The 16,710-nt window shown below is 56.5% G+C and overlaps 1 protein-coding gene across 7 annotated transcripts in view; it reads right to left on the bottom strand.

Moving 5' to 3' along the window:
- PITPNM2 (phosphatidylinositol transfer protein membrane associated 2) overlaps positions 1-16,710 on the bottom strand; it is a 141,149-nt gene that overhangs the window by 93,830 nt on the left and 30,609 nt on the right. For all 7 annotated transcript variants that reach the window (XR_005532645.1, XR_005532630.1, XR_005532652.1 and 4 more), the window contains exon 2: positions 13,981-14,087. The gene's annotated coding sequence lies outside the window, so the exon portion shown is untranslated. The remainder of the gene's footprint in view (positions 1-13,980; positions 14,088-16,710) is intronic.

Genomic DNA, 16,710 nt, shown 5'->3' with positions numbered 1-16,710 from the left:
TCCTTTTAAAAAAATTTTTTTTTAATGTTTGTTTATTTTTGGGAGAGACAGAGTGTGAGCGGAGGAGGGGCAGAGAGAGACACACACAGAATCCGAAGCAGGATCCAGGCTCTGAGCTGTCAGCACAGAGCCCAAAGCAGGGCTGGAACTCACGAACTGTGAGATCATGACCCGAGCCGAAGTAGGACTCCCAACCGACCGAGCCACCCAGGTGCCCCTGATGCTCCCCATCTTTAAAGCCCCCAACCCTGAGAGCTGTCTGCGGGCGCACAGGGCCTGACTACAGATGGCCATGCCTCTCTCACCTCTAAGACAACGGCAGCGACAGACGGCAGTGATGATGCTTGGTGCCAAGAGGAACCAAAAGCATGTATTATTCTGGGGCAGGGGCCCTGCACCCTGACCAGCCTGCCCGCCGGCACCGGGATCCGAGGATCCCATGAGCTGGGGGCAGTGGCCAGAGAAGACCGGGGTCCACAGTGAGGAGTCTGGAGTTTGCAGAGGCAGAGCTGGCCTCCATCAGCACGCAGTTACCTCAAGGACAAAGCCTAGGACCTGAGCCAGAGCCTGGTGTCTGAGGCTGTAGCTGGTCCAGCGCAGACAGGGGGACAGTGTGAAAGCCTGGTCGGGGTGAGTGCACCCCAAAGCACTGTCAAACAGGCCTGGTTTCACCCTGCCACAGGCGGCGGCTGCCTCTACCCACATTACAGGATCACAAGTTTTCTACGGAGCCAGGCGCCTCATTTCAGAAGCACATATCTCAGCCTCACCAACCCAGGCCAACCATACATTCCTAGGGGGCCATCTCAGCTCGGTGACCGGACAGGGAACAGGAGCTCAGGAAAGCTGCTCAGGCCTCCCCTACCACCTCCCTGGGCCTCAATTCTGTGTCTGTGCGGAGGGGTCGCCACCGGCTCCTTCAAAGGGCAGCTGAAATGGGCAAGTAAGGCCAGCAATGCGCGTTAGCTAGCTCGCCTTCCCAGACGTGTTCTCTGTCACCCTCCCTCGAACTCTAGGAGGTGACATTTTACAATTTCCGTCTTGCAGAGTCTGACTGACAAGGTTCAGAGGGTGATAGCACCTGGCAGAATCCGAACGCAGGTTGTTGCTAAGCCTCAGGACCTCAACCCGGCGCCGGCCTGCCTTCCAGACCAGGCAAGCCAGGCACAGACCACCACCCTGCTCGGCTCAAGAGGCCCAACGGGAGGCAGGTGGGTGAGGGAGCAAGGTTGGGCCAGGTCCACCAGCAAGGGCTGGACATCGCAGGGCAGGGGACAAGGCAAGACAGAGAGGGTACAGGAGCACCTCGGGGGATCGCCAAGGGCCAAGCACATGCCCTCAGCTTTCCAGCCCCTCAGGCCAGGAAGGAAGTGCCTTCCACAGGTGCCAGGACCCACCGACCCCAGAGGGGGCCTGGCGGATCTGGGTGCAGCCCTGGGAAAGCCCAGCCTCTGCTGCTGAGTCCCTCAGGGGCCTCCGAACACAGGTCCCTTCACCTAGCCTCCTTGGGGATCAGTTTCTCCATGATCTTGTGCTATGATAAAAAACACATACTTGGTCTTTGCTTCCTTTTCCGGCCACAGAGCTCCTAAAACTCCAGTTATTTCCTGAATGATAAGAGTGTCTTCTGTATGCTAATGAGCTGGAGGCTGAACTCCCCAGAGGAAGCCCCAGTGACCAGCCCCTGCCTCCCCCTTCCCCTACCCCCAGGAGGGGAGAAGGGGCTAGAGACTGAACTAATCACAGCGACAATGATTTAATCATCTGTGCATAAAAACCCTAAACAACAGGGTTCAGAGAGCGTCCAGGATGACATCTGGAAGAGCAGCACTCTCCCAATCCACAGGGACAAAGCTCCTGAGGTAGGGATCCTTCCAGACCTCACCTCTTCATCTGGCTGTTCATCCGTGTCCTTTATCACACCCTTTATAATAAACCAGCAAACATCAGCAAATGTTTCCTGCGTTCTGCGAACCATTCTAGCAGGTTATCAAGCCGGAGGCGGAGGGAGGGGTGTATCATGTGGGACAGAAGGGTGGGAAACCCAGGACCCTTTGCTTGGGATCGACCGGCATCTGAAATGGACGGAGCCCTGAACCAGTGGCGTCTGTGCCGACTCTGGGGCGCTGGTGTCAGAATGCAACCGACACAGGGGACACCAGCTGGTGTCCACAGATAACCAGAGGACTGCCTGGCCGGGAAGGTCCACACATGTTGTGTCAGAGGTGTTGCTGAGGACAGAAACGGTTTGCTTCCAGGCCCCATCGGAGAAATGGAGGTCCGGCCTCGCATGGCCTTTGGGAGCGTCCTGGCTCTGATCTTCTCAGTCCCTTGCAGACAGACACCAGGGCTCCAGACCAGCGTGGGGCCTCTGACTCACGTACTCGGTAGTCAGCATCACACCCTTTCCCCGAAGGCAGGGTCAGGGCCACGCAAATCTCTCCTTTCTTGTATCAAAATACACCCGCAGAATCATAAATACATGAAAATATTTACATGAGCAGATTAACTTCTGGGTCCTGCGGCTCGCTTAAGCAAATATGTTTATCTTTCTGTCAAACAACACCTTAGAGTTGCTCTCTTTTGGGGTGCCAGGACTCACTCAGCACTGGGGTGAGGAGGGGAGGGTAGCGGCAGGGGGAGGGGATGCTGACAGCCACACATTAACATCTCTTTACAGCCGGCTGATTTGGGGTTACAGGGAACCCCAGGTCATGGGCTGAGCCCCTTGGGGGTCACTTATCTAGGCTCCAGATCTGGCTACTGGCAGGTGGCCAGCTTGCTGGACAAAGTCACCTCTCTCGTGACAAGGGGAGCCGATGGCGGCTTCATGCTGGGCGTCTGTGGACGGCAGCTCAGCACTGCCATCTTGAGAAATGCCACTCTCTTGGGCATGCACCCACACGCTTACGTCTTCGCTTTACAGGCTCAGTTAAAAACAGAAAAAAATCTTTCAGGTACGTACTCGACAAAGCAAGACACCGTGATGCTGCCATCAGCCTGCCCCCTCCTCCCCCCGCCTCCGACCTGTCATCCACATGAAGCCAGATGAAGCCCTTTTCTGATACCCACATCAGAGCGTGACATTCCTGGGATAATAGCCCCTCCACGCTCCCCCTCTGCTCTCAAGAGGACATCCACACCCCTTAACCAGCGCACGACCCCCCCACACCTGGCTCCTTCCTTCCACTCTGCCTGCCTCCCAGCACACCCCCTAACCAGACTCATGGTGGGAGCCACCGTGCCTCCATGCCTTTGCGTAGGCTGTTCCTTCTGCAGGGAAGGCCCTCCCTGCTTACGCAGACCCCACCTCAGCTGTGGGGCGAACCGAGCATTGCATGGGGTGAACGCATGGGGTCTTCCTCCCTGGGCTCCCTGCCCCCTCCCCACAGGAATGTAGCATGGGCACCACCACGGGCAGACTCTGTCCCCTCCAGGGGCCAATGAGCTCCTGAGAGTGGGGGTTCATCAGACTGGGTTAAGCTCAGCTCCCAGCCCACAGTCAGGGTTAAAGCCTCCTGCTCTGGGATTACTGCAGGGCAGGGGCATAGACCCCTCGTCTCCCGCAGGCCTGGCCGCATCCCCGTGCAGCAGCTGCCCACTGCCAGGTGTAGGCAGCCAGCAGGCAGGGCAGCATCTATGCAGGCAGTGTTAGGAGGTGAGACTTCTTCCCCGCCCCGGCTCTGCTCACACACTCCAGCTCTTGGCCTTTGCTGGCAGAGGCCACGGGAGGCCAGCAGGCCCACAGGAAGCCGCTCCCCGGGCTCAGTGACTGCACAGAAACGACATTTTATTCACGGGAAGCTCACAGGATTCTTGCCAGCTTACCGACTACTCTCCCCGTCCACGGGAAGGATCTCTTGGGCATGCGTCCCGTTCCTCGCTCTACACCAGCCCCAGGTACCTGCTCCCGCCCAGGAGGACGCAGCGGGGAGATGGGCAGGAAGGAAGACCAGAGCGAGGAAGGGAAAGGGCCAGGGAGCGACTGGACCCCCGCCCCTGCAACTCCAGCCTCAGCAAGGGCCGCTCCCTCGACCGAGCACTGAGGACGGGGGAAGCAGGAGATAAACAGAGCTATGCCCCTGTCAGGAGGGTGAGCCCGGGCAGGGAGGAAGCAGAAGAGAAGATGGGCGTGAGGCCTGAGAAAGCCACGCTGCCGCCTGGGCCCCAGAACCACGTACGGCCCAGCCCTTGTCTGCGGGCAGCTCTACAACAGGAACTGGGCCTTGGGGAGACGGAGCCTCGGGGAGGACGCTGAACGGGCCATGGATCTTAGCACAACATACTGGCCCTCCACGCAGCTGTCCCTAGGGCTCCCACGGGGTCCACTGGCCATTCCCCTTTGAAAACTACCCTAAGGGGTGACTCCCAGCCGCCCACCCTTCTGCACAAGGTTCTGACAGACCTGCACCCTCCCCCCTCCCCCACTCCCGGGGGGCCCCCAGGCACACGTGGGCTTTGGGAGGGAGTCAGCAAGGAAATCTGTCTTTCCACACACGGCTGGTGGCGGCATGGCTGGGGGGGTGTTCTAGCAGACTTATTTATAGCCAAGCACCCCGTCCGCACACTCCCCAGTACTGCCTGCCTGCCTGCCTGCCACTGGGGCTTTTCAATCCGTGTCTATATTTATCCCCTGAAGCCATTGGGATAATGGCAAGGCCAGAAATAGCCTTGAAGACATTCACGTGAGGATGATGGGCAGGTCCCCGGCTCCCAGGCCGACCTCGCCCCCGGCATCTGCTGCTTGGCAGTGGGGAACAGGGAACAGCTGGATGGGCCGGCGAGGCAGCTGAAGCCAGATGGGAACAACATAATCCCTCTTTCCCCGCTGGCCAGAGCCCTCGGTAGTGGTGCGGGAGACAGGTCCAGAACAATCCATCTCAGCTGCCGGGCTACCGGGAGACCAAAAGTGACGCGATCTCCTGATGGACGTCAGCATGTTAATCAGCTCGGAGGCAGAATGGAGACTCAGAAGGAGGGGGCAGGAGGGCTCTGCAGCTTCCCGGACACACGCTCACAAAAAAGCAGGTCGCCCATGCACCAAGGCTGGGGGGACACACCCTCCATCTCCCCCCCTCCCACCTGGACACAGGCACTCAGCTCGCTGTGAAAGCGTATGCGCGGCCTCCAGCTTACCCAGCCACCTCCCACCTCCTGGAAGGCAGTAAAAGCGGAGACAACCTGGCTGGTCAGGGAAGAAGCAGCAGGCACCTCAGGGGAACAGTGGGCTGTTCCTGGTCCTTAGCTTCAGCATCCTGAAAGAACTCGCCATCTGGGATCGGGGACAGGCACTCACTGGAGCCCATGTATTAATAGAGGAAGGAACAGAGCGCGGCTGGAGCAGAGAGAAGCTGCCAGCTGCCAGCCTGATGGGGAAGATTTCATAGAAGAGGGGGCATTTTGGTGGAGCTCTGAAGGATGCATAGGAGTTTATCAGGAGAGAAGGGGGAAAGACACAGGGAATATGGTGAGCCCGTGGTTTAGTACTCAAAGTGCACGGTGCGTCTGGGGAATGGCAGCGGTAGGAGTGCAGGGTCAAGGGTAGTGAGATGGAGTCAGACTAAGAAGGGCTGGGCCCCAGCACAGAGCTCAGGAGCAGAGCCTTTGAGCAAATGGGATTGAGGAGACTCACTCGCCTTCCTCATGGCTGTATCTGTGGTCTGAGTGGGGTGTTCTCTGACAGGGCCTCTGGGCTGATCCCTGACATGACACCTCCACTCCATGGGGATTTTTAGCCCCTGGTCCCTCTCCCTCCTTCCCAGGAGCCCTGGCCATTCTGGCCCAACTCTCCATGTCTATCAGTATAAAAAAATGTGGGTACCGCCCAGGTGGCTCAGTCAGTTAAGCGTCCGACTTCAGCTCAGGTCATGATCTCATGGTTCGTGGGTTTGAGCCCCATGTCGGGCTCTGTGCTGACAGTGTGGAGCCTGGAGCTGGCTTTGGATTCTGTGAGTCTTTCTCTCTGCCCCGCCCCTACTCATTCTTGTTCTCTCTCTCTCAAAAATAAATATTTAAAAAAATTTTTTTTAATGTGCACTGTAAAATGGGGCAGCTGCTTTGGAAAAGCCTGCAGCTCCTCGAAATGTTAAAGACTGAGTTACCGTATGACTCAGCAATTCCGCTCCCTGGGACATACTCAGGAGGAATGAAACAGGAGTCCACACGAACGCTTGCACATGAATGTTCACAGCCGTGTTATTCGTAACAGCCAAAAACCAAAGTGAAGCATGGATAAATCCTGAAAAGATGATGCTGAGCGAAAGAAGCCGGTCACTAAAGGCCAAATAGTGTACAATCCCATTACACAGAATGTCCCTAACAGGCAGCTCCACAGGGACAGAAAGCAGATTAGTGGTTGCCCCAGGGGGCGGGGGAAGGGAGTGACAGGCTTCTTTTTGGAGTGATAAAAATGTTCCAAAATTTTCTGATGGTTGCATAAGTCTGTGAATATATGAAATATCACTGAATTGTACACTTTAAATCGCTGAATTGTATGCTCCATAAATTACATTTCAGTCAAGCTGCTAAAAAACCAGCAAGCTGTGCAAAACCAGAAGTGTACAAGCCCAGCATGCTCAGGGAGACACAGCAGGGGGAGTCCCCCTGGCTGGGGCGGGGGGCAGTGGTGGCCACACTGTGGCATTCCGCCAGCTGTTCACTTCTCTAAGCCAGGCCTGTCCCTGGCTTCCTGTGTCATTCACAGGGCTTAGGAATCAGCCCAGCACAGGCCATTCCTTTGTAGAAGAGAGAACCCAGGCCGTCTCCCCTGGGGCAGGTGCATCCTTAAACACCCTCCTTTACACTCTGACTCCATAGCTCCAGGGCCCCCAGTCCCAGGAGCCTTTCCTGACCTCACAGATAGAAGGAACTGTTCGCTTGTCCACTCCGAGCCCCACACAGAGCTGATCAGAGAGCTCTGCCAACCTGGGACATGGCCACCCATCCCCAGGCAGCGGTCAGCCCTGGAGTCCACAGTCAACTCTGCTTGTTTGTGTTAGGCAAGGAACGTTTATGTATTAACCACCTACTAAGTGCCAGGCACCATGTGAGACGCTCTACGCTGGTTTTCTCATTTGCTTCCTTTCCTCTGGTCAGTCCTTTCAAATCTAGGCCATCTTTGCAAAATGCTTTAGTAGTTGAAGAAAACACGCCCCTGACCTCAGATGTCCCCTCGTGGCAGGAGTAAAGCGCGGGCCGTGGGGTGGGCTGGCCCTGGGGCAACGCGTGCTGTAAAAGATGTAAAAGAGATGCCGTCCCTTCCATCCTCACCCACTTGGTTCCATTTAATAAACTTACAGAGCCAGGGAGTGAGTGCACCATATTTCCCAAAAGTATTTGGAACTTTAAAAGGGGGCATTTTGGTTGGGCTTCGAAGAATGCACAGGAGTTGACTGGAGGGAGAAGGGGGAAGGCACAGGGGAACAGCATGAGACAATGGCTTTAGTATTCAAAGTGCATGGCCTAGAGAGGGCACAGTCATTTAGAGGGAAGAGCAGAGGCATGGTTCTCCCCCCTCAAAGCACAACTCTGATTTATTTTTACCTCTGGCGCATAGCACAGCTCAGGCACACAGAAGGTGCTTAATACAAGTTAGCTAAATGATGGCCCAACCTAAGGCCACGCCTCCCATCTGGGAACCCACCTCACAGAAAGCTGCTCAATGAGAAAAAGCCAACAAACCCCCTTTTCTCAGGGAGACTGAGCCCAGATGGGAGGTGTGCATCCTGAAGCCCACCACCAATTTGTGGGCACAGCACCCAATGTCAGTTGTCCTAGACAGTGGGGTCTGAACGAGAGAACCACCACAGGAGTGAAATCCCGGAAAGCCATGTCAGCATGGTGGCCCAGGGCAGGCAAGCCCACACAGTAGGGAAGGAAGGGACTCAACAGCCTGTGTCTGGTTTCTCTGCTGCCCTCGCACCTCCTCTGGCCGGACACCCGGCCCCCTGGGGCTCATGCCTGTCTTCAGCATCTGGCCAGATCTCCCACTTCCAGGCACCCCGCTCTTGTTGTTACCTGTGGTCACAGGGCGCTAACCTGAGCACAGGGCAGTGAGAACCGTTTCTGGAGACAGCTGAAAATCAATCAATGGAAGCAATTTCCAAGTTGTCATTCCTCAATGGTACATTTATCGTGATGGGGACTGGTCAAGTTAAAAGGCTGAAAGGAAAATCAAACCGGGTTTCTCTTTGGCCTATAGTTTCAGCTTCACCAAAGAGAGCCAAAACAAAAACTCTCTTTATGAAGAGTCTAAAGACAACACCCAGACCCTCCCGGGCAGAGCTGGGAACTTCACAGGCCTTGTTTTGCATCGCGAAGGTCACAAGTGACTTAAAGTTCGTCATTAGAGCAGACTCGCAAACTAAAAATAAGTCACCAGCCCATTCCCCGCTCACAGAGAGGCATACAGGAAGTCCCAGTGATGAAATGCAAGGTCGCCTCCCAGGGAGTATAATCAAGTTCAAGGTGCTGCTGGGTCATCATGGGTTTATGTGAAACCTGTTTTAGGTGACACAGCTGTAAGGCACTGAGATCCCAGGCCCCACCAACCCTCCTTGCCCCCTCTGTTATAAGAGATGGATCGTGGATTCAGCCAGGCCCCCTTGGTGTACCGAATGGCCTCTGGCTTGTTTTCATGGGGATATCTGGAGATTGCAGAAACTACTCAGTGCCTGACCGTGGATAGGCATCCCCTGAGCGTGGGCAGCTCGCCACTGTCCCAGGGGCATGCAGTTTCACCCATCTGTCTCCCCTGAACTGCTGGCTCCTCGAGAGCAAGCATGTCTTATCTCTGGCCTGGCACTTGGAAGAAGCTCAATAAAGCCTTCAATAAAATGCACAGCAGCAACGAGTGATCTGCCCCGGAGCTCAGGCATGGCCAAACAACCCGGGCCCTGTCCAACCAAAGTCAAAACACCATCCCAGAGCACCCAGAACTCTCAGCTTTCAAAGCCCCGAACTCCTGCCCGCCGGTGGAGTTGTCCAGGACCCATGCTTAGCTACAGGGTCCATAGCCATCCCTCCCCGAGCCCTCGAACCCCTGCACATCCCTCGCCCAGAGCTGTCCATCAGTCCTGCTATACATGCGCTAGACTTGGGGCTGGAAGCCTGAGTTGTGGCCCTGCCACTACCCAGCTTGCCATGTACCTTTGGCAGTGACTTCCTTTACTGGTCCTCAGTTTCCCCACAGGTTAAGCAAAAAGGCTGACCTCCTGAGTCCTCCCAAGTCTGTGAGGACCTATTCTTCTCAGGGTTTGCCAGGTTCCTCAGAGATTTCTTGAGGCTCTACCTTTAAAATGTGCCTGGAGCCCAGCTCTCTCACTTCCTCCGCCGCTGCCACTCTGGCCCAGGCCATTGCAAAGGTCTCCCCGTTGGTCTCCCTGCTTCCTCACTCCACCCCATCCAGTCTGTTTCCAGCACAATAGCCAGCAAGCATCCTTTGAAAGTGCAGTGGGGTCTCCGTGCTTCTCGGCACAAGCTTCTCAGCAGCCCCAGATCTTGCTCAAAGTCAAAGTCTCAGTAAGACCTACAAAGCCCTGCTGCACGTGGACTTTCATCTCTCCCCCAGCCCCTTCTCCCACTCCTCTTCCCCTCCCTCCTTCTCTCCAGCTTCTAGAACATCCCGGACAAGCTCCTGCCTCAGGGCCTTTGCACAGGCTACTGCCTCTGCCTGGATGTTCCTCCTCAAAATAGCCTCCTGGCTTTTCTCCTTTGCCTCCTTTAGGCCTTTGCTTAACTGTCCTGACTTCAGAGGCCTTGTTATTTGTTTATTTAGCATTAATTTAGCATTGATTCCCCATCTGTCAGTATTTTACTGCTTATTTACTATATGACTACCCACACTAGACAATAAGCCCAGGAGGGCCAGTATGTTAAATGCTTTATTATTCCTTTATACCCAGCTCCCAGAATTGTGGCTACTCACTAAATACTGAATGAGTATATTGACTACAGTGCATTGAATGAACACATTTTGATCATTTTCAGGTTCCATTGTGCTGCTAACATGAAGAGTCTGGGGCCATGCCACCTCCAGGTTGAACGGCATCGTCCGGGAGTCCTCCTGAGGATGCCAAGCTCTGGACACTGTCTCCAGGGATCACCGTGATTGCTCCAGGCAGGTTTGCAGCTCAGGAAATGTGGGGAGGAGCGAAGCAAGGAATGACCCAGAGAACACTGCCCGGACCTGGTCTCGGGAGGTCTGAGGGTCAGTGCACAAGCAAGTGTTTCCAGATGTCTCCCTGGCAGGCAGGACGAGGTCGCAAACACAGCGTGTGTTCTGCACGACCACGTGGGGAAGAGCAAGAAACTCAAGCAGTGGGCTTTTCCTCAAAACCGAAGGAAGCAGAGAAGGGGAAAGAGGGGACAGAAGGCAGCCAGAAGGGGGGTGCCGCCAGTGCTGAGCCCGTGGGCAGAGCTCCAGGGGAGCCCGGCCGGGACCGCGGTGGCTGAGACAGGGCCATGGCCTGGCCTCGCGGGGCCTCGAGGAGGCTGAGCCAGCTTCCCGCCCTGGCCCTGCTGCTCCTGAGTGTGAGAGCCATGGCGCGCCTGCAAACCTCCCCAGGTGACCAGGAGCAAGGACCCGAAACGGAGCCAGAGGAACGCATTTCTGCCACTTGGGTGAAAATAAAGTATGCTTTGAGGAAGACGCGCACCGCCTACGTCAACAGGCAAAGCCAGGGACGGGGTTCCCGAGGTCCCTGAGCTGAGGAAGAGAAGAGGGGCTGTAGGTGGGCGAGGAGGCTCCGGCAATCTCCGCTGAAAGCCCCTCCGCGTCCCGGCCCAGGTCCCGGGCAGGGCTGGCTGCGTGCGGAGGGAAGTCAGGAGGGGACAGGAGGGGGACTTGGGTCCCACCCAGCTCTCTCCCAAGCACTGTGGGGGGACAGCAAAGGAACACAGGAAGCGGGCAGCGTCCTTGCTCTAGGGCACGACGCAGCGCCCTGTGGCCCTGCCCTCTCCATGCCCAGGCGAGCTGGCCACAGCCACGGATCCTCCCCGACCTAAACCCCAAGGGGACAGCCGCTGGGGTGGGTGCGGGCAGGGATTAGCTTCTGCAGGTAAGGGAGAGGAGCCCCCAGCCCACCTGCGGCCTCTGTCCTGGGCTGCGGGGAGGCTGGGAGGCCAGCATGGCTGGTAGGGACGGAACATGTGTGTCAGTGCTGCTGTGGGCTGAGGGCCTGCCCGTGACATCCGCTCTCTTCCTCCTCAGGAAGATAGTGACCTTGCTGAGGCCTCACAGAGACAATGGCAGGAAGCGCCCCTCCCTGAGAGAGTGGGAGCAGGAAGGAAGTGAGGACCCCGAGCCTGGGCCTGCAGGCCGTCCCCACGGGGCCTCCACCCTGAGGAGATTAAGGTGAAATGCCAGAAGTTCTGCCCACGGGCTCAGCTCATGGCAAACGTCTTCAACTTTGCCCAGGGCTGGGGGTGCCTGAGGGCAGATGCTGTCCCGGGCTGGGACCCCTCGCCTCTTTCAGGCAGACCCTCTCTGTGGATGACCCAGGTCAAGCAGACACAGAACACCGGCAGGCTGGGTGGAGAAAACCACTCCAGCGGCCCCAGCCCTGTACCCACCCAACCCCCACCTTCTGGAAGGAAGGGCTCCTCTTCCTCTGGAGCAAGAGCTCCTCTAAAAATAGACCCTGCTCCTTAAGCCCTTTCCTTCCTCACCCCCCTGCAGGTGAGGGGGGGATTTCACACTCTCTGCAGCTGGGGAAGGGCTGCCTCTCCCCATTACCCCCCCCCCATATCTCCGACTCCTGCCGGCCTGGGCCCAGGGGTCCTGACGCCTGCCTGCCTGTTGTGGCCACAAACTCCCAGGCAGAGCTCAGAGGTGTGTAGGGCCAACCGCCACCTTCCCCCGTGCAAAGCACAGATGTGAGACCGCCGGGTGGTGATGTTCCTGCAGTCACAAAGCATAACTCCCGGTGGGCAGGACCCTGCTCATGGCTGTGTGCCCAGTACCTAGAACTGTGCCTGGTCTGTCCAGACAAAGGACACAATAACTATTCGCTGGATTAACGAGTAAAGCAGAGGAATCCCTGAGAACGCTTGGGGTTAAGTGGGGACTCCCCAGATCAGGTGGCCACAGGCCACCATCTCTGAAACCACCTAAGTGGGAGGATGCAGTTTTGAGGAAGGAAAAGAACTGCCTTCTGGTAGAAAAGGAAAACAGGAAGCAAAGGAGCCGTGGTCAGAGCTCAGGCTTCACGGGCAGAGAAGGGCTCGCCAGGGCCCCGCCGGCCAGCAGGACACAGCAGGATGACGGGCCACCTCGGGGAGGCTCAGGGTCAGGCCTGTGTTCCCCCGCCAGCCCTCCCCACACCCACCCCAGCAGCTGAGACTCTGAGACTCACACAGTGAATTAACACAAGACAACAAAACAAAAATACAACGGAGCACTCTCTCTTCTTAGCACTTGGAGGCCTTTTTACAGCAACTGAAAAGAATGAGCAATTACAGAGAAAACAGCCTGTGGTGCCAACGTGGGAGCCCAGGCGTGAGGGGGACACTCGGCCGAGGCCTGGTCTGCCCTGCCCTGTCCCGCCGCAAGGAGGGGAGGCCCGCAGGACGTGAGGGGCTGACGGGGAGCCAGACCGCGAGGGCACAGTCTGAATCCCATCCTTTGGGGGAAGTCATGCCATATTTGGAAAACCATGTCTTGCACTTCAGGGTCGAGACTCGGGGTCCAATCCCAAACCCACCACTGACTTGCTATGTGACCTTGGGCCAGACTCTTGCCATCTCTGAGCCTCAGCTTCCTTGTGGAAAATGGGCTCATGATGGATCCTGTGTGCTTATCAGGGCCAGTGTGTTCAGAGTATGCCTAGGGACACTGGTGTCCCCCACCCGGCCTCTTCACCCCGTTATGTTACTTTCTCCAGATGGACTACCCATCCTCCTTGTCCCCAAAGCACAGACCAGCCGAATGGTGTCCAGGGAGAGTGTTTGCTGGATTTAGAACAAGAAAAGGCAACACCACTTCACCTGCTCCACCCACCGAAGGCCTTGGCATGACACAAAGGGGACAGACCGAGGCCTGGCCTGTGCTAGAGGCCCGGGGACAGGAAATGGGATTGGCTGGACAAGAAGCCCAGGAGGATCCAGGGTAGAAGGAAAGAAAGAACTAAGCACTGGGAGACTCCATCCCTAGGTCCGAGGCTACACAGTGCACCTCAGACACGCCACAGCCCCTGCTCGCTTTCTCATCTGGGGAAATGCTTACACGAAAACACACACACGGTTCTTCCCGTGTTGCCAACCACAGCTTATGGGAAATGAGGGGAGGCAGTGCCCAGCCCCTGCCCACTGCCAAGGCTGAGGCATCCTGAAACTCCCATCCTGCTCTATTTCCTGAGGGTGAGGAGCCCAGGCTGCGCCAGGGGGTCCCGGAGAAGAGAACAGAGGTCCCTCAGGGCGCCCTGTACAGTGGGGAGTCACAAGGGAGTCACCAGAGGGGGGCTCTATCGTATCTGGAATCTAAAAGAACCACAGACAGAACATCAGTCCTACCTACTTAGTGAGCAATCAATATTTGCAAGAAGCAGGATCGATTAGGGGCGCCTGGGTGGCTTAGTCGGTTAAGCGTCCGACTTTCGCTTAGGTCATGATCTCACGGTTCGTGGGTTCGAGCCCCGCANGCCTGGGTGGCTTAGTCGGTTAAGCGTCCGACTTTCGCTTAGGTCATGATCTCGCGGTTCGTGGGTTCGGGCCCCGCGTCGGGCTCTGTGCTGACTGCCAGCTCAGAGCCTGGAGCCTGTTTCAGTCTGTGACTCCCTCTCTCTCTGACCCTCCCCTGCTCACGCTGTCTCTCTCTCTCTCTAGAAATAAATAAAAACCTTAAAAAAAATTTAAAAAAAAAGAAGCAGGATCGATTAATACAATCTACCCCATTAATCAGATCAAGTCAGATGTTTAAGGAAAAGGAAATGGCAAGCGAGCCCCAGCACCCCCCAAACTCCAAAGCCAGTGGGCGGTCCTTACCTGCGGGTCTGCGTCAGAAGGCTCCCTCGACGTCCTGCCGCAGGAGGAGGGACGACTCACCAGGCACACGGAAGGGTGTCGTGGACCAGGACACACGAGTCAGCATCCTGCAGGGAGAAGCCCAGTCAGGGAGGAGGTGAGGCAAACCCACCAGGAAACCCACAGGGCCTGGCGTCATCCTGAGCAATGCCCGGGACCAGAAATTCAGCTATGCCTGGGGGACAGCACAGGGGACACTGGGCTGAAGGAGTCTTCTCCTGACAAAGGGGTCCCAGTCTGGGATACAATCATGGAGGCTGATGCACCTGGCACTGCCCGGGGCTCCCGCTGCTTAGGGAGAGAACCAGAACGCCGCACGCTGCTGCACACACGAGCTTTCTTATCTCAGAAGCCCAGCTCAGGGCCCTCAATGTCAAACCTGAGATTCTTCACTTATCAGCCTTTGGGACTGCAGGACCCCTGGCTGCACAGGAGAGGCAAGTGGGGGGAGGGGGAACGGCAGCCTAGGGTTCTTGGCCACTGGCCTCGAGCATCCTGGTGCCTGGGGCGGGGTCATGAGCAGCGTCATGGGGTGATGCAGATAATTCCCGGCAGCTGGGTGGTGTGTAACCGGAGACCCACCTCTGCCAGATATCCAAAGGCCAGAGAGGAGCACTCACAATAAAACGGAAAAGGTGGAGAAACGGATTTCCGGGGAGTCCCGGGTGCAGTCAGCCTACGAGACGTCAGAAAATCCACAGACACTGCTAAAGCCGTCACCCAGCCCGGGGCTCCCGCCATGGCCCACACCTGCGGCTCAACATATTCCTGTTTCTCTGACACACTTGGCGGAGCCCAGGATGCGGGCAGCAGCCCCGGAGGCCTCCCCTGACCATGACCAGAAGGCAGGCCCCACCCCTGCGCCCCCCACACAGGCTGTAGAAGCCATGGTTCTTCAGGAACCAATTCCCAGGTCCGGAAAAACCTCACACCAAGGGCTGAGGCCAGACGCCAGTGGCTCCGGGGACATCAGCCTGTGCCCATAAGGGGCTAGGAGTCTGGACAAAGGTAAAAGTAAAATAAGGGGCAGCCGGTGGTGGCTGGGGATGGCAGGACTGATGAACTGCCAAATGAGGGCACAGGCAGTAAGGGTTCAGGGGAGGGAGAGGATCTAACTAGGGACGGCACGGCAGTGGGAGGTGTGGCTGCAAGCAGCGGAGACCAGCTTTTCGCACGCCCACCCGCGGCGCTGCGGGCCCACACTCCCGGGGAAGGTTCGGCCAACTCTGCGGAGTCCTCTTTGGGCCAGGCCTGCAGGGGTGAGGTTCCATCTTGGCCCTGCACCTGCCGCTCCCGTCCATGGCTGCACATGCACCCCTGTAGGCACTCTGGACCCCAAACGAACAACACGTGTCAGGGCTCCCAGCTCCCAGGCCCCCAGCTGGGTATGCCGGGCCCCCCAGCTTCTCTCCTGTACATTCCACCAAACTCCACAGCTCGCTGCACACAGGCCCTGCCTCCGTGTGGTCTCTGTTCTATTTCTTAGCGGCCATCACAAAACCTCCCAACTTGCCCCGTGTGAGGTCAGCGTGAGCCTCGGAGGTAAAGAAACCCGCTGAGAGGGTAGGAGTTTGCCATAGCAACACACCAGTCACAGCGAGCCGGATTTTGGAGGCCGGCCCCTCTCCACTCCACCTGGACGCGTCTGGTGGGTGAGAAGGTCAACTATGACTCACAGCCCGCAGAATGAGATCGGCAGGGGCTGCGAGGGAGAGACGCACGCTCCTTACAGAGAGCTGCACCGCAGGGAGGGCATTTTTCTGATTAAAAAAAAAAAAAAAAAAGGCATTTGAAGTCTGAAAAGTGAATTCAGGATAAGCCTAAGGAGCCAGTCTGCTCCTTGGGGAACCTCGGGGCGGGGAGTGGGGGGGAACATCACTGGAATGAAATAGGAAGATGCTGACAGTGACTCAGGCTTCCTCCTGTGACCCCTCACACAAAAGGCAAAAAGCAAATCAGCCCACTCCCTTCCGGAAGAGGAGAGATCAGAATAAAACACAAACTCTTGTGGACCGTGCACACCTGTGGCTGTAGTCCTGGGGAGGCAGGGCTCTGGAACCAAACAATATTCAGTGGTGTGTTGCTGATTATCAGGAACAAAAAGAAAACATTTCATGCCCTGAAAATTTTCCTTCCTGGTTTTATTGAGATACAATTGACAAAACGGTGATATATTTAAAGTGTACGAGGAGGGGCGCCTGGGTGGCTCAGTCAGTTAAATGTCTGACTTTGGCTCAGGTCATGATCTCTCTGTTTGTGAGTTCGAGCCCCATATTGGGCTCAGTGCTTACAGCTCAGAGCCTGGAGCCTGCTTCGGATTTTGTGTCTCTCTCTCTCTGCCCCTCCCCCACGCACACTCTGTCTCTGTCTCTCAATACATAAACATGAAAAAAAGTTTTTTTTAAGTGTATGAGGTGATATTTGACATACTGGAGAGGATTCCTCTCCATCAAGTTAATTTGCACATCCATCCCCTCCCATAGTAACCCTTTTTTGGGGCGGTGGCCGGGGGCCGGGGGAAGAACATTCTATCATCGTAGCAAAACTTCAGGCATACAATGTAGTACCATCAACTATACTCTTCACCTTACACACTGGATCCTCTCCTTCACGTACCAAATCTAAATCTTTACTGGGCACCTGGGTGGCTCAGTAGGTAAACATCTGACTCTTGATTTCAGCTCAGGTCAT

This window comes from Hyaena hyaena, unplaced genomic scaffold (genome assembly GCF_003009895.1).
Source record: "Hyaena hyaena isolate Hyena2069 unplaced genomic scaffold, ASM300989v1 scaffold_0, whole genome shotgun sequence".
In the NCBI taxonomy this organism is placed as follows: domain Eukaryota; kingdom Metazoa; phylum Chordata; class Mammalia; order Carnivora; family Hyaenidae; genus Hyaena; species Hyaena hyaena.
The sequence above is the reverse complement of the archived record's forward strand: the minus strand, read 5'-3'. Positions and strand labels throughout refer to the sequence as shown.